The sequence below is a fragment of the Panthera leo genome, chromosome B3 (assembly GCF_018350215.1).
Source record: "Panthera leo isolate Ple1 chromosome B3, P.leo_Ple1_pat1.1, whole genome shotgun sequence".
Classification (NCBI taxonomy): domain Eukaryota; kingdom Metazoa; phylum Chordata; class Mammalia; order Carnivora; family Felidae; genus Panthera; species Panthera leo.
The window spans coordinates 97,360,900-97,381,793 of NC_056684.1; the positions used below are offsets into that span (position 1 = coordinate 97,360,900).

Here is a 20,894-nt window from a genome sequence, read left to right on the forward strand (position 1 = left end):
AATTTTTAATAGGGTTGAGAAGTAGTAAGGGAAGAAGGAAGAGAGGGAAGGAAGAGACCTGGAAGGGAACTAACATTTATTGAAAATTTACTACTGTGGGTAGAAAATCCTTTTAGTACGTTATTTATCTTATAAGAACTGCTTGACATTACTTGAAATTAAGAGCAGTTGTTCCAAAGTCAGATGGCCTAGTTCCCCATTCAGATACATAATAGCATATACTACTATGAGACCTTGGGCAAAGATTGCATAGGACATAATTATTCTTTTTTTATCTGAAATTTAAATTTAACTGAGTGTCCTTTATTTTATCTGACAACCTTATCACAGGGGATTACATTAGTGAAATCTTAGACATTATCTAGAACAGTGCTGGTGCATGTAAGTGCTCAATAAATGTTAGTCTTTATTTTTGGAATCATCCCATCCTACAAATGATGGAAAACTCAGGTTAAATAATTTTCATTTTTTCCATAAGTCAAAATAGTTTACTTGGATTCTAATTCTCTGCGGCCACTTTAGAAAACTAGTTTAACAGTTCCTAAAAATGGTAAACATAGAGCTACCCAGTGACCTGGCAACTAATCCAGCCCATGCTCTGGGATCAGATTAAACACTGTTAATATCGAGAGGTGGGGAACACTGGGGGCCATCTTTAAGGATGTCTATCATGGCATGGAATGGATGTCTACCAAATCAGGACAGAAGATACTTCAGAACCCTACTCTGAGGGGTTGCCGATCTTTCTTTTTAGAGGGAAAGCAAAAGGTTAAAATATAAAAATACGAGAATTTAGAAGTCCCTTTTCAGTCCCTTAGGAGAACTAAATGCTTATAGAATAATTTAAACATATTGCAGTTAAAGAACTGAAACTCTCTCTTTAACACAAATTAAGGGTTTAGTAGTTGGCTCTCCTAGATTCTGTGACCTTCAGAGAGAGTAGCTGCTGCAAAAAAACCCATAATGGGCGGAATATATGTGTGTCTACGTATCTTAGCTGGATTTTTGTTAGATATATGTTTGAACTATCAAGCGAAGGCTAATTTTTGTGCATAGAAGACTCGCATACATTTATTGGCTACTAGAGTATGTTACTGTGTGAAAAATACATAATGTGAGCAGGCCGTGTTTATCAATTTGTAATATCTTCTGCAACAACAAATAAAAAACAAACAAGACAGGCAACGGTAGCCTAAACAAGGAGGGGCTTATTTTCTCACACAGTTTAAGTCCAGCAGTAGGCAGTCCTGGCCTGGCAGAGCCCAGAGAAATAATCGAGGACCCAGGAATCTGTGTTTCACCACTTGTAATCCTTAGTGTGCCGACGTGTTGATTGATGATACCACAATGGCTACTGCAGCTCAAGATATCTGTGCCCATTTTTAAGGCAGGAAGAAAAAGAGAGCAGCACAATTGTCCAGAATTGGGTCACATGGCCTCTCCTGGTTTGAAAGGATGCTCAGAAAAAAGGCACTGACTCTCTCCAGCCTCTCAAGTGGAAGAGGACAAGGATGAAAAGGGTTGAGAATGGGTTTTGAGTTAGCTTTAATAAAGGGAATCATGGTAAAAAAGTTGACAAATACTGCTTTAAATGCTCAACAGGAATTGGATAAGTTTACAGGGGGAAATTAAAAATTAGGGGTACAATAAGAACCAAGAATTGATTGAACACTGTGGGTTAGTTCACAGGACACGGAGGAGCCCAGCCCTATTAGGTGGAGAATAATGTTGAGAAGTGATAGAATTGGGTATGAGGCTGAGATTGGCTGTAATAGTTAATAGGACATCCCTGAATGGTTTTGAGCAGGGGAATAATGTGTGAAGAAGGGGGTGAGAAATATTTGCTAAGATGAATTATAAGAAGGTGAACTGGAAGGTGAGGAAGCTAAGACAGTGCTATAATAACGCAGTTGTGAAATGCCAACTATTAAGACTGAATCACATGTGATTCTAATATTCAACTAATTTTGACCTACAACATCATTAGATTCATTTCATGTTGGAGGGGATGGTAGGATGTCCATATGGAGAAGTCTGGTAAGTAAATGAAGACAGAGGACACAGACTTTCTGAGACTAAAGTATTGGAGAAAATGTGAGTATCTAGATAAAAGTAGGTACTTTCCATTCTATAGTTCCTGGGTGATTTCATTTCCTTTCAACGCTGAAGCTGTCACTTGCTAACGGCTTTAACCCCCATATTTATTTCTAAGCTCCACACTCTTATATTCAACTGCTCACAGGACATCTGCCTTCAGATATTCCAATGGACCCTTCCAACTCATCATGTCAAAATAGGTATCATTTGTCTTCCTTCCCTTTGTTCCATCTCTTTCATATACGGCTCTTATTTTTTGTCTCATTTAATGATATCAACATCCGACTTGCTGACTATGCTAAAAACTTTGAACTTGTCTTAGATTGTTCCTTCTTTTTACTCCCTCCATCCCTTTGCCCATAGACCTGATCATTTCTGCTTCTTGAATCCATTCTTACTTTCCATCTCCCACTGCCATTCTCTTAGTTCAGGCTCCCAAGACTTCTCTTCTGGATTATGAAAACGCCTTTTACTTGCTTAGGTCTTCTCTTAGGGGATCGTCCAAACTGCTACCCAAGGGATCGTTTAATATACAAATACCACCTTGTCTCTTTCTTGCTTAACCCCTTTTAATGGCTTTCAATACACAATGAATAAGGTCTGAATTTATTACCAGGGCCTAGAAGAATCCTCCACAATGCTCACTTTATCTCCAACTTCACTTCCTTACACCCACCCAAGCCCCTCTAAGTTCCTCCATACCAGACTTTTTGTCCTTTTCCGTAAGTGCTGGGCTGTGTCGTAATTCCATGCCTTTCCGCTTATTATTCCCTTAGGCTGAAATCGTCATGTCCATCTTTGAACATTTTGGCCATCTTTTACTAATATCTCCTCCTTTGAGACTTCATAGATATCAGTCACACCCTTCTTTTTTCTCCCATTGTAATTTGCACTAGCTGCTCATCATATTATATAATTCTTGCTCAAGTGTTTTCCTCTGGCTCATGGAAAATGTGGTCTTGGAGTGTCCTGGTATCTTGTACAGTTCCTGGCTCATCGTTGGTGCTCCGTCCATATTGGTTCAGTGCACTGACAGAACGTGGATAAGTTGTCCCCAGGAGAAAGACTAGGTCAGGGGAACAAAGCTGATCCAAAGGGATGCTCGTAATTAGAGGATGGAGAAAAAAACCCGATGGATCAATCAGTGAGATTAGGCAAGAATCATTCACTTAGCATGTTGTAGGACACTGTACTGACTATAAGGAAATATGCTGGTGTGTTAAGCTAATGAGATATTTATTTTGGTTTAGCTTTGTCTCCGGTAACATCCAGTCGTCTAAAGCCAGACCTTTCTCTGTTACTTTGATTTGTAGTTTCTAAACAGCTCTTACAAGTACTGTCATATTTTCGTAAAGGTACTCAATTTGTAGGTTTTTGTAACTGAAATACAGATTTTAAATTGGTGAGGAGAAGTACAGAGGGAAAATGTCTGAATCTAAAATCCCAGAGGTAAGTTCCTTCCTAGACACTTACCAAGTTGACAATGTTCCTTTGTCACATTTGGAAATTATACTTTCTAGGAATGTTATTGCTTGCGCTCACTATTGGTCTCCTGACTATACTCAGCTCCCACAGAGTGAAAGTGAGTACGAAACATGATGTTCAATCCCTTCTCAGGCTCACCAACCACAGAAGTGATATTATCATATAAAATCTAATTAGAGGCAAAACTAACAACAATTATGCTCTAAATATTAATTTCCAATTGTTTATAACCTAGTGCTTAAACTCCACTGTATATATTTTGTGGTCTATTGATTGTCCCAAATATACATACTATTGCCTACACAGAGTTTTTACATTAGTCTTCCCATTCCACTTGTTATTTAGGGGATCACTATGTTCATATATTCTGTTCAATGCTTCGTTTTTTACTTCCTATTGGCCTTGACTCCTAGGACTCTCTAAACTATTCTTCTTGGGTTTGTGCCATATTATGTTTGATTCTTTCTTTTTTTTTTCCCCCAAAGTTTATTTATTTATTTAGTTTGAAAGAGAGAGAGCGTGCACACAGCCGGGGGGGGGGGGGGCGTGGAGAAAGAATGCCAAGCAGTGCAGAGCCCGATGTGGGGCTTGAACTCACAAACCATGATCATGATCCGAGCTGAAACCAAGAGTTGGATTCCTAACCAGTTGAGCCAGGCTCCCCTGTTTGATTATTTCTTAATCCAAGTCATAGCCTCATCAAACTCCTTCTCTTTCAGTAGCCTATCTTATCACCAACAGTGGCTCTTGATCAAGCTCAACCTGCTCATAAGAGATCCTGGCTTATTTAGCTTATTCAAAGTCACCCACTTGATTTTTTTTCTTAATTTTCTTCATTCTTTTAAAGTTTTCCTCTTGGAATTTTACCTTCTGTAGTCTTTCATTAAGGTTTTAAAATTATGAAAGTGAGCCATGTTCTGTATGAAAAATCTGGAAAATGCAAACACAACTGGGAGGGAAGAGGAGAATAGTTTGTAATTCCTCGACCCAACTACTAGCATAGATATGGCTATTCTCTTTCAATTTTCTCTTAGCATGAAAATGTATTTCCCCATGTCATAAACTCTTCAAAGCAATTTGTGATTGTACTAGATGTTCCACTTTCAAGATTACGATGTCATTATTTTCTGTTAGAATATTAACTTAAAAGAAAAAGACCACTGACAATACCAAATTGCTTTCAAAGAGTATTAAACCAATGTATGCCCCTCAGTAGTATGGGAGTGCCAACCTCTCTGCATTTTTTTCCAGTACTGAATATTATTATGCTAATTTGATAGGCATATTTTTCTCTTTAAAGATGATCAAAAGCCCTAAAAAACAACACCAAAGAATTCATAAAGTTCATAGAGTCACAACTTAGGAGTCAAAGGAAGCTATAGAAGCCGTCTAGTCCAGTGCTGAGGGGTACTGGGTATGGAGCCAGAGGCAAGCACTACACAGGATTCAAGATTTTTGGCATCTCTTATAATCTCGAAACAAAATCAGCCTTAGCAATTTTTTTTTTTTTTAAAGATTGAGAAAAGTTACAGTTATGTCAGCTCCTAGAAGACCTGGTACATCAATAATATTGGTGTCAACACACATTTCATCAGCTAGCTGTCCTCTTTCCAGTTATAGGTCCAGTGTGTGGACATCTTTGTCCCAGAAAAGGCCAAGTTAAGCCAGGACCATTCCAGTTTGTTTCCCCTCCAAAGTTTTGTTTCAGTTTGGCACATACTGACCACCAAGGTCAGTAAACAGAGAAAGGTCAGTCAGTTGGGATAGTCGAGGTATCCACTGACTGGGTCTGGAAGGCTATGGAGGGTGGAAAAGAGAAACCAGATGAAAATGGTATGAGTAAGGCAGACTCTTTCCTAAATCAAATTAAAACTCCTGTCATGTCTACTTCCAAGAAGAAGAAAAGTAGCTGGTGAAAATCATATGCTAGGTGGACTAGTCAAAGAAGGCACCCTTGAGTGATGGAGAGGTAATGCACAATAAAGAAATGCTTTAAGTTGCAGATATTGCATTGTCTGATTTTAAATTAAAAAAAAAAACTCACCAACCACAGGTATTTTATTTTTCATAAATAGGCCTTTGTGTTGCTCACTGTAGACTATGCTTTGGATATAGTATCCCAGAAGGAATTTTTTTCCCTCTCTCTCTCTCTCTTTTGCCCTCCTCTATTGAGTGCCAAAGCAGGCCAGATCCCGCTTATCTAGAGTTTATAATCTAATGAGGAAGACGGTGAATAAGGAAATGAACAAATGGGTATTTTGGAAGAGTGAAATGCTTCCACTGAATGGTCACGGGAGTCTTTCAGAGGAGGTACTATTTGAACTGAGACCCAAACATGGACAAGGGACCAGCCTCGGGAAGATCTGGGAACAAAGTGTTTAATGAGAACATGGCAAGAATAAAGATCCTGAGTGGGGAGAAGAGTCAGCATGTCCCCAGTATGCAGCTTTGGGTTTGGGTGAGAGATCATTTGTGTTATATTCAGGAAGTATCCATCTATTGATGGCGTGAGAGGTGTTTTGTTTTGTTTTTAATGTTTATTTATTTACTTTGAGAGAGAAAGAGAGCATGAGCAGGGGAGGGGCAGAGAGAAAGGGAGAGAGAATCTCAAGCAGGCTCCCCACAGAGCCTGATGCGGGGCTAGATCCCATGTAACCATGAGATCATGACCTAACCTGAAATGAAGAGTCGGACGTTTAACCAACTGAGGCACCCAGGCACCTCTTAGTGAGAGTTTTTAATCAAAAGGTGATATTGTATTTTTATCAAATCCTTTAATAGCATCTACAGAGATGGCTAAATATATGATTTTTCTTTCTAGATCTATTATGGTGAATTACGTTAATAGATTTTCCAACATTAAAGTAAACCACTGTTCCTAGAAGGAAACCTACTTGGTGTATTCCTATTTTAACGTGCTGTTGGATTCTGTTTGCTGACAGTCAATATAGGCTTTTTGGCATTAATAATCATTAGTGCTATTGGTCTGTAGTTTTATTTTTTGGTGCTGTCTTTATCATATTGGTGTCAGCGTTGTAGTCATTGATATTGTTACAAACTAACACTATTAATAACATTATTATAATTATTAAGTATATTTAATTATAACTATTATAAGTTAACATATGCCTTATGACTCAGTCGGCTAAGCATCTGACTTCCAGTCAGGTTATGATCTCGAGGTTTGTGAGTCTGAGCCTCACGTCAGGCTCTGGGCTGACAGCTCAGAGCCTGGAGCCTGCATCGGATTCTGTGTCTCCCTCTCTCTCTGCCCTTTCCCCACTAGCGCACGCTCTCTCTTTCTTAAAAACAAATAAAAGTTTTTAAAAATTTAATATTTATTTATTTTTGAGAGACAGAGACAGCGTGTGTGAGTGGGGAAGGGGCAGAGAGAGATGGAGATGCAGAATCTGAGGTAGGCTTCAGGCTCTGAGCTGTCAGCACAGAGCCCAACACATTAAAAAAATTTTATAAGTTAACATACAAAGCAATACCGTTAATAATATTACAAAGTAAGAATTTATTTTGTCGATTATTAATAATTTTCTTTATTTTCTACACAAAAGAGCAGTTTATTATCTTTTAAATATATTTTTTAATGTTTATTTTTTGAGAGAGACACGAGTTGGGGAGGGGCAGAGAGAGAGGGAGACACAACATCCAAAGCAGGCTCCAGGCTCTGCACACTGTTAGCACAGAGCCCTACACAGGGCCCGAACCCACAAACTGTGAGATCATGACCTGAGCTGAAGTTGGCTGCTTAACCAACTGAGCCACCCAGGCTCCCCTACGCAAAGGAACAGTTTAAATAACATCGCAAATATCTTGAACAATTTAACATTGTAGTTCTCAACCTCAGCTGCATATTGGAATCACCTGGGGAGCTTAAAATCTACTACTACCTCCCAGAGATGCCAGTTTAATTGGTTGGGGGCACAGTCTGGACTCCTAGATGTTTCCAAAGATTCTGAGGTGATTGCAATGTACGGCCAAAGTTGAGAGCCATTGGTTTAGCTGAAGTCTCCGAGTGAAATCATCTGGGTCATGTTCTTTTGGTGTGGGAGAGCTATGGGACCACTTTTTCTGTTTCTTCTCTATAGTTGATCTGCTTAGATTTTGTCTCTTTTGGGGAAGTTTCATTAAATTACACTTCCTTAGATAAATATTTGTATTATTAAGATTTTTCAAATTTCTTTGAAAGATTGATAAAAGTCAACTTTCACGAATGTTTTAATTTTTTCTGTCTGACTATTTTTCCTTATGTTTCATTTATTATCTGTATTCAGGATTTCTCTTTTTTTCTCCTTGATTTGTTAGATAAGATTTTATTTGCCCTTTTGTTTTTCTCTGTTTTTTAATTAATTAGTCTCTACCTTTATCTTTATTGCTTTATTTTATTTTCCTTAGAAAAGAAACAAACAAGAATAAATAAACCTAACCATTTGAGTTATTAGAACTTAAAGTTTTTTTCTTTCCTGTTTATGTGGACATAAGTATTATCTAAGGCTATGAGATTCTCTGGAACTATTGTTTTAGTTTTACCCCTAAAAGCTTGTAGTGCTTCATTGCTGCTATAGTTTAGATATTCTCATCTTTGATCCAAGAGTTTTCTATTAAGGGTAGTTGACTTTGACTGGCTGGCTCAGTCAAAAGCACATGTGACTCTTGATCTTGGGGTCGTTAGTTTGAACCCCACATTGGGTGTAGAGATTACTTAAAATAAATAAACTTAAAAAAATTACTTTCAATGTTTATTTATTTTTGAGAGGGAGAGAGACAGAGTATGAGCGGGGGAGGGGCAGAGAGACAGGGAGACACAGAATCCGAAGCAGGCTCCAGGCTCTGAGCTGTCAGCACAGACCTTGATGCAGGGCTTGAACTCACGAATTGTGAGATTATGACCTGAGCTGAAGTCGGACGCTTAACTGACTGAGTCACCAAGGCGCCTCATAAACAAAGTTTAAAAAGAATATTCGATACTATTCTTTTCTGTTCTTTTCTTTCTTTTTTTGTTTGGAAGTGAGTTTTATTCTCTTATCAGTAGAAATACTTCTAAATACACCCAAATTCTGTTAGCTGCTGATGCTGTGGAAAAATAAATGAATAAATTCTGTTGCATCAGACACCATTATAAATCTTGTAAGAAATATCAAGATGAATATGGTGTTCTATCATTCCAAACTTTCAGATCTCTCAAAATTATTGAAGAACAGTAGGAATGAAACATCCTACATCTGAAAACACAGAAACTTATCAAGAGAATACAAGTTCTGGGGCTCCTGGCAGGCTCAGTTAGTAAAGCATGCGACTCTTGATCTCCGGGCCATGAGTTTGAGCCCCACATCGGGTGTAAAGATTACTTTTACTTTTTTTTTTTTTTTTTAAGTTTATTGTCATTGATTTTGAGAAAGAGATAGAGACAGCAGGGGAGGAGCAGAGAGAGAGGGAGGCAGAATCCCAAGCAGGTTCCGTGTTGTCAGCATAGAGCCTGATTTGGGGCTCAAACTCACGAACCCTGAGATCATGACCTGAAGTCAAGAATTGGACACTTAACCTACTGAGCCACCAAGGTGTCCCCAGAGATTACTTTTAAAACAACAACAAAAAAAGAGAATACAAGTTCTTCAAGGCTTTCCATTTTTAAGTGTCCCTTGTGTCAAGCATTGAATTTTACCAGAAAGCATTTATTGGATCACCATAACAGCAATCACCTATTTCAATGTTTATTTATTTTTGAGAGAGAGAGAGACAGAGAGAAAGGGAGACACAGAATCCAAAGCAGGCTCCAGGCTCTGAGTTGCCAGCACAGATCCCAATGCAGGGCTCAAACTCACAAACTGTGAGATCATGAGCTGAGCTGAAGTTGGCTGCTTAACCGACTGAGCCACCCTGGCAGCCCAGCAATCACCTATTTCAGATAGTTCCTGTGACATGTCCTATTTGTGTGTCTCTCCCTTGGGCACATCCTAGCCAGATTACTGGGACTTTTTTCTAGTTACTTAAATCAAAGATACCAGTTTGATTACAGAGAATTTGTGAATCTTCAAGCAGATAAGGAAACCCAACATTAAACTGCTGTTGAAGAATCTCTTCAAGTAAACATCTGAAGGCTGTAGACATCTCTGCATCTTTGTACCTTTCACTTCAAGAAGTGAAACCTTTCAAGAAGAAATCCTTCCGTGTCCTAGTCCATGTGGAGTTGCTGGAAAGTGAGAGATCGGAGCACAAAGCCACAAAGCTGGAGAGCACCGACATGCATTCGCCCTCCATGCTTCCACAGGAGCAGCCAGGATAGGTGATACTATTCTTTTTTTTTTTTTTTTTTTTTTTAAGTCTATTTTGAGAGACAGAGAAAAAGCGTGAGTGGGGGAGGGGCAGAGAGAAAGGGAGAGAGAAAATCCCAAGCAGGCTCCACACTGTCAGCACAGGACAACATGGGGCTTGAACCCACGAACTGTGACATCGTGACCTAAGCTGAAGTTTGAGACTTGACCGACAGCCACCCAGGTGCCCCTAGTTGGTATTATTCTTAATCTTCCATTTCTTTAGATGATGTCTATTAATTCTCTACTAGCAAAAATGATGAGATTAATTTATTTTCTCTTTATCTCCCTTCCCTTTCTTTTATCACCTAGTTTTAACTATAGTATCTATTACCTATATCCTATTATTATAAAAAAAGATTGTGTTGTATTTTTTGGTAACTGTTAATTATGCTTATATACTCAATTGATTTTTCGGTGTAAAGAAAACTTTTAGCCCCAGGTATTAAAAAAATAGAGAAATCAGTACTCTTTAACTACTTCCTACCTTTTTCCCATTCCCCTCTCAACTTTCTTATTCAGTTTCCACTTTGTCAGAGTTCACAGCATTAGAACTCGGTTCTGTAACTGCAATTCTCCATTTTGTTTTAGTTCAAGTACAACTATTAAATAGATTCAATGCTCACGGGCAGCTCTTTGCTGTAGGTTTTCCCTTTATGTCTTGGTTGACTGAAATTTGTCCTTTGAGAGTTTCTTCAGATGGACCTCATGGGAACAATATTCCCTGAGTGTTTGCATGTTCAAAATTGTTGATAGCCTTTAGAAGTGAATGACAGTTTGGAGTACGTATTTTCTTTCTGGGAGATACTGCTATCCTAACAGTGAATGTCATCATGGGGAAATCTGAGGCTAATCTGATTTTTCACCTTTATAAGTGACTTGATTCTTCCCTCCCCCCCTCCTTCCACCTTGGCTAATCAAAGCATCTCTATTTTAAAGTAACCTTTTAGGGGCTCCTGGGTGACTCAGTCGGTTAAGTGTCTGATTACTGATTTCCGCTCAGGTCATGATCTCATGGTTCGTGAGTTCAAGCCCTTCTTCGGGCTCTGTGTTGACAGTGCAGAACCTGATTGGAATTCTCTGTTTCCTTCTCTCTCTGCCTCTCTCTCTAATAAGTAAATAAACATTAAAAAAAAAAAAGACAAATTAAAAAAAAATGACCTTTTATCTTCAAAGTCCAGTAAATCTTCTACAACCATTCCAAGTCAAGATTTTTGTGGGGTAGGGTGTGCCATTTCAGTCTGTAAATTCAAGTTGCCTTTTATTCCAGGAAAGTTTTTTGTTTTTTTATGTACATGTTTATTCATTTTTTGAGAGAGAGAGAGCATGAGTGGGGGGAGGGACACAGAGAGAGAGGGACAGAGCTTCTGAAGTGGGCTCTATGTTTATAGCAGTGAGCCTGATTCGGGGCTTGAACTCATGAACCGTGAGACCATGACCTGAGCTGAAATCAAGAGTCAGACATTTAACCAACTGAGCCACCCAGACTCCCCCAAATTTTTCTTTTTGGCCCAGGATTTTGCACGTGAGACATTTTAGCCTTTTCTTCTCCTCAGCCAATGAACAGAAGCAGCTACAGAGCTTTTCAAGGTAGTCTCTTTTTCTCCTCATGAACATATGACTTCCTGTGAATATGGCTTATTTGTGGGATTCCAGTGTAGTCCTACCTTCTCTGCTACTCAAAACCAGGGAAACTCATTCTAGATAGCTAGGGCTGCCAGAATAAAGTACCACAGACTAGGTGGCTTCAAACAGAAATATATTCTCTCACAGCTCTGGAGGCTAGCAGTGCAAACTCAAGGTATTGGTTTCTTTAGAGGCTCTGAGGGAGAATCTGTTCCATGCCTCCATCCTAGCTCCTGGTGTTTCTTGTCTGGTAAATGCATCACTTCAGTCTCTCATCTTCATATGGTGTTCTCCTCTCTGTATCACCCTGTCCAGATTTCTATCTTCTTATAAAAGACTCTAGTCATTTGATTAGGGCCCACCTCAATCCAGGATGACCTCATGTTACGTTGAGTCCATCTGCAAACACTATTTCCAAACAAGGTCACAGTCAGAGGGGTTAGGACTTCAACACGTCTTTCGAGGGGACACAGTTCAACTTATAATACCACCTCATCCTCATTGTTTTACCGACAATGCTTTACAAACAATTCATTTTTCACCTCAGTATATGCATCTCATGAGATGTGGAGCCTTGGGTGCCCTCCCTCAGTTCCCTTCAATGCCTTTGCTTAAACTCCATTGCTTTTGGTATCCCTTCAACCTATTTTGTGGTTAGGAGCCTCACCTCTTCTACATTTTTTATTGACGATGAGATTTTTATTCCTGTCTCTTGTTTCCTTTGTTTTTGTTTGGGCGGTTTCTAAGAGATGAAGGAAATGCCAATTTTATGTGACATCTTCAAACTGGAAAAGCCTTGGGTGTTCCCCATTCTTTAGGGGTCATTGACACATTGAATTGAACAAGAAAGGAATGTACACTATTTTTAATGCTTATTTCATCAAAATAGCCTTCTAATATCCTAGTCTCAGTCTAGCAGACACCAGTTCTATCTACCAATTCCTCATAGGTAGGAATTCGCAAAATTTACTTATATCAAGACTTAAAAATATTTCATAAGGATCATATTGAGCTGATAACGCAATTGCAATTATTTTTTACTTTTATATAACAGTGTTAACACTTCTTTAATTATATGCTAATTAGAAAGCTAATATTTATTTATGTTTCTCAGCGTATAATGAGTCTGTGTTGTATCTTTAGAGCTATGTAGTGTTGAAAAGTCTTTTTAAGGTCTAAATGATTTTTACTCTAGTTGAGCCTTTCTAAAAATAAACATTTAAGAAACCTAAAACTATTCTGTCAACTTAAGGGATTCATTTCCAGGAATAGCCATTCACTTCTTATATATAGAATACTTTAAAAATTCTTCATCCCCAAATATTCCTGGAATCTGCTGATTTATTGAGATTTATTCTTGTAATACTTTCTACTAAGTCTACTAAATACTTGATTCCATTTAATGCTAATAACAGGCCTGACTTTTCAAGTCTCTCCAAGCTTGTCAATTTTGAATTATTGCCACTTCAGCTTCGTGTGATTCTCCTGAATGGCAGAGTCAGCTAAGTAATGGAGGCACTCAACATACAGAACTGCTCAGAATTACAGAATACAAAGCAGCTCATTTTAACCATTTGTCTGCTCAGGACTAGGAGAGGTATATAATGTAGTTACCCAAGTGATTTTTGCCACAATAGGCAGGAATTTGGGGAAGACGTCTGCTTTTTGAAAAACAACACTCCTGGCCTACCACTAACCTAATCATGTGAGAGCCAATGTAGCACAGTGTTCAAGGATGTAGCCTTGGAGCCCAGCTGCCTGGGTTCAGATCTTGGCTCTAAAAGCTGTGTGAACTTGGACAAGCTTCTTAATCTCTCTATGCCTCAGTTTCTTCATCTGTAAAAGGAGGGTTGGTGTTGGGTTAAATGGGTTAACATAAGTAAAGCACTTTGAACGGTGCCTGGCCCACCTTGAGCACTGTACGAGCGTTAGCTATCAAGACAAGCATTAGTTACCGTCTTCATTTACTCCCTGGACCTACAGCCAAACCAGGAGAGTAGCAGCCAATGACTAGCTACACCGAGAAGTGCTAGCCTAGTGATTAGGAGGTGCTCAGAAACCACTGATGAAACAAGTCACTGACTGGAGAAGTTTTGGGTGAAGGAAGGACACGAAGCTCGAACCCTTATCTCAATATCTTCCAGACAGGAAGTTGCTTTCAAGAAATAAAGCACCTCAGAGTGCCTGGGTGGCTCAGTCAGTTAAGTGTCGGACTTCAGCTCAGGTCATGATCTCACGGTTTGTGGGCTCGAGCCCCGTGTCGGGCTCTGTGCTTGATACCTCAAAGCCTGGAGCCTGGTTCGGAGTCTGTCTCTCTCTCTCTCTCTGTCCCTCCCATCTCACACCCTGTCTCTTTCTCAAAAATAATTAAACATTAAAAAAAATTAAAAAAAAAAAAAAGAAAGAAAGAAAGAAAGCACCTCAAATCTCCAAGAAGACTGTCTGGCCCATGGGTGCTCTGTAGCTCTCAGTGGCATCTGAAGAGTTAATGGCCCTATTTCAGAGTGGGAATATTTAAGCCCCTCATTCCAGCCACAAGGAAGGAAGGGTAAGGTACTGAACACCAAGGAATGAATAGTTCCTAATGGTAAACAGATAGAAATTGTTGGCCCAGAAAATAAGCAACCAGATAAGATGAAAGAGATTAAGTAATAAAATTAAGTTACTCTATCTGCTCTGTTTTGTGAATATTTTAAGTCAGTAAAACCTTTCCCTTTTTATTTCAAGAACTTATGAATTTTTAATAGGTAAAATTCTGGGCAAGGTGTTTGGCTTCCACTCGCATCTGTGTGGAAAAGGCTGCAGTACGGTGCTCATGACCATCCATCTCCTCTGTATCCCCAACCCTCTATATCCCCAACAGACCTCAACTCATGGCTCCTCATGTGATATTTCAGTTTTCTTGTGGGATGACAAAGACCTGTAAATCTATGTTGGTGCAGGGGCGCCTGCACGGGTTAAGCATTGGACTACGGGTCAGGTCATGATCTCATGGTTTGTGAGTTCCAGTCCTGAATCAGGTTCTGCACTGACGGTGTGGAACCTGCTTGGGATTCTCTCTCTCTCCCTCTCTCTCTGCCCCTCCCCCCCAATCTCTCTCTCAATATAAATAAATAAACTTAAAAAAAAAAAAAAAGCTATGTTGATGCAAATAATAGGAGGCCTAGGGATAAGATAGAAAATAAAAGCCCTGTTTAATAGGTCAGGTGGTGCTATGAGAAGCCATGAGAGCTTCCAATCCAGGCTTTAGGATTTACAGGCTGCTGATTTCAGGAAAGTTATTTAATGCCTCCAAATATATATATATATTTAATGTTTAATATTTAAATATATATTAAATATATAATAAATTTAATATATAATAAAATATATTAATATACATTAATTATAATGTAAGTATAAATATTGTAATTATAAATTAATTATACTATAATTAATATATATTAATATATTTATTATATATTAAATTTATTATATATTAAATATATGTGTATATATACATATATATTTTTTTAAGTAAGCTCTACAGCCAATGTGGGGCTTGAACTCACGACCCTGAGATCAAGAGTCACATTCTCTACTGACTGAGCCAGCCAGGTGCCCCTCAAGTTATTTAACCTTTCGAACCATATTTTCCCTATCTGTAAAATGGGGTTAATATTATTTTCTGAGGCTTTGGTAAAGAAGAAAGATAATCTATGTAAAATGAAAGGCACAAAGTAGGCCCTCAACTAATAGAGTGTTTCTCATTAGTAACTGAAGACAGAAGCATCTGACCTGATTATATTTAAGCCATCTTGGTATTTCCTGCCTCCAGCAGTAAGGTGAAAACTAGAAATCAGGATTTTTAAATATATACACACAGAGATCCTATTCAAGATCTCTATGCATTATAGAATAATGGAGAATCTACATTTTTGGAAAATTATTCACTATAGCACACGATTAGAACAACACGGCCACTTGCTCACAATGAAACAAGTGAGTTCTGATGTTAGCTGTGTAGTGGTATAAAGTAAGATTTAGACTCTGAGGGCGGAAACTGTCCTCTTCAGGATTCCCGGAAACAGCTGCTCTGGTGTGGGGTACACAGGAAGTACCAAAAATGCTTGTTAAGTATTTTATTAAAGTGCACCTTATACATATTCATACACACATACATTTCGAGAACTCATTTCTGTACGTTTGAGAATGAATCTTAAAAGAAAAAATGTAGTCAAGCAAAGCTTTTGCACGGACTGCTAAGGTTAGGGTTGAACACTGATTTATCCTTTCTCATAGTCTAGGACCCCTGGTGCTGTACAAAGCAGGAAAGCCAGGGTAGGCAAAAAGATGTGAAGGAAGTAAACAATGTGAACTGTGGTTCTATTAGCAGACAGACTTCAGGTTAAGTTTTTCTACCTATGTTTTAATTTAGTGAACATACTCCTTTAATACTTTTAAACCCTGATTTTTTCCCTCCAATCAGGGACATATAGGTATGGACATGTCCTACCCTCCACCGCTCCCTCCACCCACCCAATACTCATACTCCCTCTTACAGATGCATTCTTGGCTAGGCTGAAGCTAAACCAAACATTAAATATAGAACCAAGGATTGAATGAAAATGTCCTTACTTTATTGTTTTCTTGAGATTGAAGTACTGATTGTTTTCTTGAGATTTAAGTACTGATGTGCCAGGCCTAAATAGCTTTGGTTCTTGTATACACCAGCTGAATTTACAACCCATCATTTTGTCCATGAACTTCAATTTTGATATTGGTTGAGGATTCCAGAAAATATTATCATACAACAGATTTGGGTTTTTAAAATCAAAGTTATGTGAGTATATAGTACAGAGTTAAGTAGTTCTTGCGCTGGTTATCTATTGCTACATAACAAATTACCCTAAAATCCAAGGGCTTAAAACAATGATAAACATTTATTATCTCATTATCTGTGGGCCAAGAATTTGGGACAAGCTTAGTTCTGGTCATTCCGGGGTCTTTCAGGACCTTTTGTGAGGTTGTAGTCAAGGTGTTGGCCATGGCCGAAGACATCTGTAGGCTTGTCTGGGGCCGGACGATACACTTCCAAAGTGGCTCATTGTCATGATTGGTAAGTTGGTGCTGGATATTGGCAGGAAGCCTCAGTTCTTCACCATGTGGACTTCTCCATAGGGCTGCTTGTGTGTCTTTACACATGACAACCAGCCTCCCTCAGATCCATGTGGGAGCCTCAATGTCTTTTATGATCTAACCTCGGAAGTCACATTTCATACAAGGTCCTATTGGTTACACAAGGCAGGCCTATTCACTGTGGAAGGGGACGACACCAGACCAGACTTCTCAGGGTCACCTTGGAGGCTGGCTACTAGAGTTCTGCAAAGTTTGATATACATGCATCCAAATCTCTCTGTCACACCTGTGGAGTAGAGGTGGGGTTGGTGGAGCGGGTATGTCGGGGTAGATTTCTTTTTCTCCTGAGATAGAAATTTTTAATTTTTAGCTGATTCTTTTGGTATGCTTACTTTTGGTATAGATTTTCTCTCTCTTGCACTTTCATTTTTCACCACCTGCTCCACTCCGTGTACCTATTTCTAAGATGGTCTCCCTGCTCTTCTCATTCCTATTCTAGTCTACTTGGATTTGCAGGTAAATAAAAGTATGGGGTGCTGAGGAAGGGCCTGAGATGCCCTTCTCTGAGTAAAATATTTACATTTCAGAGAATGATTTCTCTGGAATGATATTCAAAACAAAACAGTTACAAATTGGACTTGTGCTTAAAATAAGGATGTGCGACTCATTCGTCATAGAAAGAAATAGAATTCATCATCTATGTAATAAAGACATTTGGCTGTCAAGAACTAATGTGACACATGATGAAGTTAGCTTTATTAGAGGTGATTCCTGGCCTCACCGCCATGGCCTACGAAAGAGCCAAGATGAATTTACATATTTGTAAAGATAGCTGGATGATTGCATATTTGTTAAAAGTACACGTGCTTAATCTATGTAAGCTTTTTAGTAGGTTATATCTGCCGACTCCACAGGGCTTTGTGCTGCCTCCGGTGCCCCCACCTCATGGTGATGGGTCCACAGAAGGAGAGCTCCTTACGCTGAGGGCTGTCTGTGCCTCAGCCAATGAAGAGCCATGGCAAGGGCAGACTCTGGGCACATCTAGAGTGCCTGTGTCTTCCTTTGTTTTCCAGGCTCCTTCTAACTCTACCAGTCATCGGTCACCATCTCCTGCGGTCAGCTTCCCCCTCACAGTCTCTTCTAAGTTTTTATTCCTTTAGAATTGCTGTGGGCCAGGAAGCAAAATAACCAATGGTATTTCATTGAAGTCTAAAAATGGGTATTAATACTATTAATAAAATGAAACATTTAATGCTGCTCAGTCAGTGTTAGATGAAGGCAGCCACTGGGATCCGGGCTGGAGGCTGGAGGGAGTCCAGTGCTGGGTAAGTCAGAGTGGAAGAGGTGTGTGTTAACCCAGAGGAAACACTGACCTGCTGGTTCTGAGTCACCTGTGCAGAGCAACTGCAAAGGAAGCCTCACTGGGGCATTTCCAAGAGGGCAAATGCCTGGTCCCTAGTGTGTGGGTGGGGGTAAGGGATGGTAAGAAGGGCCTTTGAATTCAGTCTGTACAGCTGCTTCAGCATACGAGCTGTGTGACCTTGAGCAGATTATTTAACCTCTTGAAGCCTTAATACCACTTCTTTCAAATGGGTGATAAAAGTACCTGGCACGTAAGGTTGTAAGAATTAATGAAAAACTGTGTGTAAGGTACTCAGCACATTTCCTGGCATATAATAAGCTTTCAAATATTAGCATTTATTAAAAGACACATACATACACACTGTATTTTCCCATGGGAGCCCATTTTTATTTTGTTTTTAAGTCATTTATTTTTGAGAGAGAGAGAGATAGAGCACTAGTGGGGGAGGGGCAGAGAGAGAGAAGGAGAGAGAGACACAGAATCTAAAGCAGGCTCCAGGCTCTGAGCTGTCAGCATAGAGCCCGACGCTGGGCTTGAACTCATGAGCCATGAGATCATGACCTAAGCCAAAGTCAGACACTTAACCAACTGAGCCACCCAGGCGCCCCATGGGAGCCCATTTTTTAATAGGTAGGACATTTAAAATAAGAACCCTTCTTATTTTCCCCAATAATTAAAACTTCTTGGTAAAAAAGCAGTGTTACAGCAAGAACAGGTCTTGTGGAATAGCACTTAGGATATGATTATGGGATGGAAGCTATCCACACACGCATACAATGAAGACTCTAAGTCTTTGGAAGCTATGGACGATACAGGCAAGGTCCCTTTAAGAGTTAGATTTTGACCTGAGTTTAAAGGGCTGGAGGGGAGAATACGGAGAATTTTAGGCAAAGACCACGAAAGAAAGGAAGATAGTCATCTAAATAAGTTAAGTAGCAACTGAGAAGGGGATGAGGTTAGGTGTTCATTAGCTTCCAGGGAAAGAACCACATCCTGTGAAGCTTAAGCAAGAGGGACTTGATTAGATTAGCTCACGGAAGTGAAATCTTGCTAATCTTGCTTGGCTCCAGGCAGGGCTGGATCCAGGGCTCGAAGGGTGTGGAATGGGAGGGCCTCCACCTGGTAGACAGATTCTCACCAAGCGGTGAGCAAGACTCACATTCTTTAAGCTGACTCAAGAGAAAGCCTTTTCTGAGAACCCACATTTCAGAGAGGTCTCTGGCTTGGTGTGGCTCACAGGTCCAACTTTCTCCCAGTCACTGTGATCCTGGAGGAACAGGGGTGCACTGGGCGGGGTGGGGGGAGAGGGTCAGCTGACTGAACCACATGGATGGGTTCACCACCACCAGGAGGAGTTTTGCTCTCAGCAGACAGGGCAAAGGATGCTGGGCAGCCAAGAGGACTACAGCCAGCCCCAGCAGGCAGTGCTCTGCTTAACCTCCCACACCATCTGCCATTGCCTCATGGGCACACCTATCTTCTGTTTAGCTTGACACGGGACCCCTGAGCCAACAGGACCCCCTGAGGTGATCATGGAGTCATGTGATCATACAAGTTCCTGGAAACCCAATCTTAGAGCAGATAGTTGCCAAGAGAACTAAGTGTAGACAGTTCCTTTTGTTCCAAGAGATTTGGAGCTATGACAGAATTCACAGAACACAAGGTCAGCAGAGTGAAGGACGGAGTAAGGGTATTTTTCAGGCAGTATTAAATGAATGCAGCCACCGGGACATTTGGGATCTGCCTGTAGGTTGGATGGAGTCTAGTGCCAGGCAGGTCGCCATGGAAGAGTTGTGACTGAACCCAGGTAACATGCTGACCTGCTAGTATTGAGTTACTTGTATGGCTTCATTTCCAGTGTCCTTCCCATGTGCCATATGTGGTCTTCCATTCAATAGAATATTTTCTTCCTCCCTCGTAGAAAAATCTCACGAACACTTTTAGAGAATTGTTTACTTACAGTAGGCATCAGCACACATCCTGTGCTGGATATGCATGCTTCAAAGACTCCTGGGTGGTGAGGCACATGGGGCTAGGGCATGTACAGGTGGGGAGAACAAGCGCAGATTACTAGAATGCTTTAGAAATCCTTTTCTGCTTCAGATAAGTGGCTAATTAAATTTGGGGTTGGCTATTGGAAAAGTGCCAATTATGGAAACGAGCATCTGTTGATCACACTTTGCTTCAGACGTTTGGCTCCTCACTAGAGCACTGTTGGAGAGAGAGCAGGGAGCCGCTGCTAGCACCATGGAGAGGAAAACATGGTAGGAGGAGTGATTCATCATATTTACTTTCAGGCGTTCGTCTTGTAACACGATTAATTCAGTAGAACTCAACTTCCAGAGAAAAACGGACCATTTATTGTTTTAGATTCAGACTTAGGCACAGCAGGTGGATCTTCCAAATTGCCTCATCTGACATTTCCTAGAAATATAAGCTAACGTTATTCCACTTTTTGGCAACTGTAACGTTATATTTGAACATTCTACCAGTCAGTTGGCAGGACTGGGAATTTCGAGCACTTAACTATCACTCTTGAGTTTGAGCTTGATTTTGATGAGTGATTTTTAAGCATGAGACAGTCCTTTTTTTAGATCTGGAAATCATCTCAGAAAATTTAAGCTATTTGCCAAAGGTCACTGAATAATAAGACACAGATTAGAGCTGGGAACTGATAAATACTGATTGGAATCCAGTTCACTTATATCTCAGAGTCACTTGTAGAAAGTGACTGTGATTTGTGATGTGTATAACTTCGTTTAGCACATGAAATCAGTGAAAATTTTTGACATCCATCTTCTGGCTTTTCCCCCTGGTACTTCTGGGGCTTGCTTACTGTGATGTCTGCTCTTACCATCAGTGAGAATGCAAAGCTGTAAATC

At 39.9% G+C, this 20,894-nt stretch overlaps 1 long non-coding RNA gene across 1 annotated transcript in view; it reads left to right on the forward strand.

Moving 5' to 3' along the window:
* Positions 1–1,944: 1,944 nt before the first annotated feature.
* Positions 1,945–20,894, forward strand: part of LOC122222544 — a 37,372-nt gene continuing 18,422 nt past the window's right edge. Inside the window, exon 1 of the long non-coding RNA XR_006203794.1 lies at positions 1,945–2,297. This is a non-coding gene — a long non-coding RNA (uncharacterized LOC122222544). The remainder of the gene's footprint in view (positions 2,298–20,894) is intronic.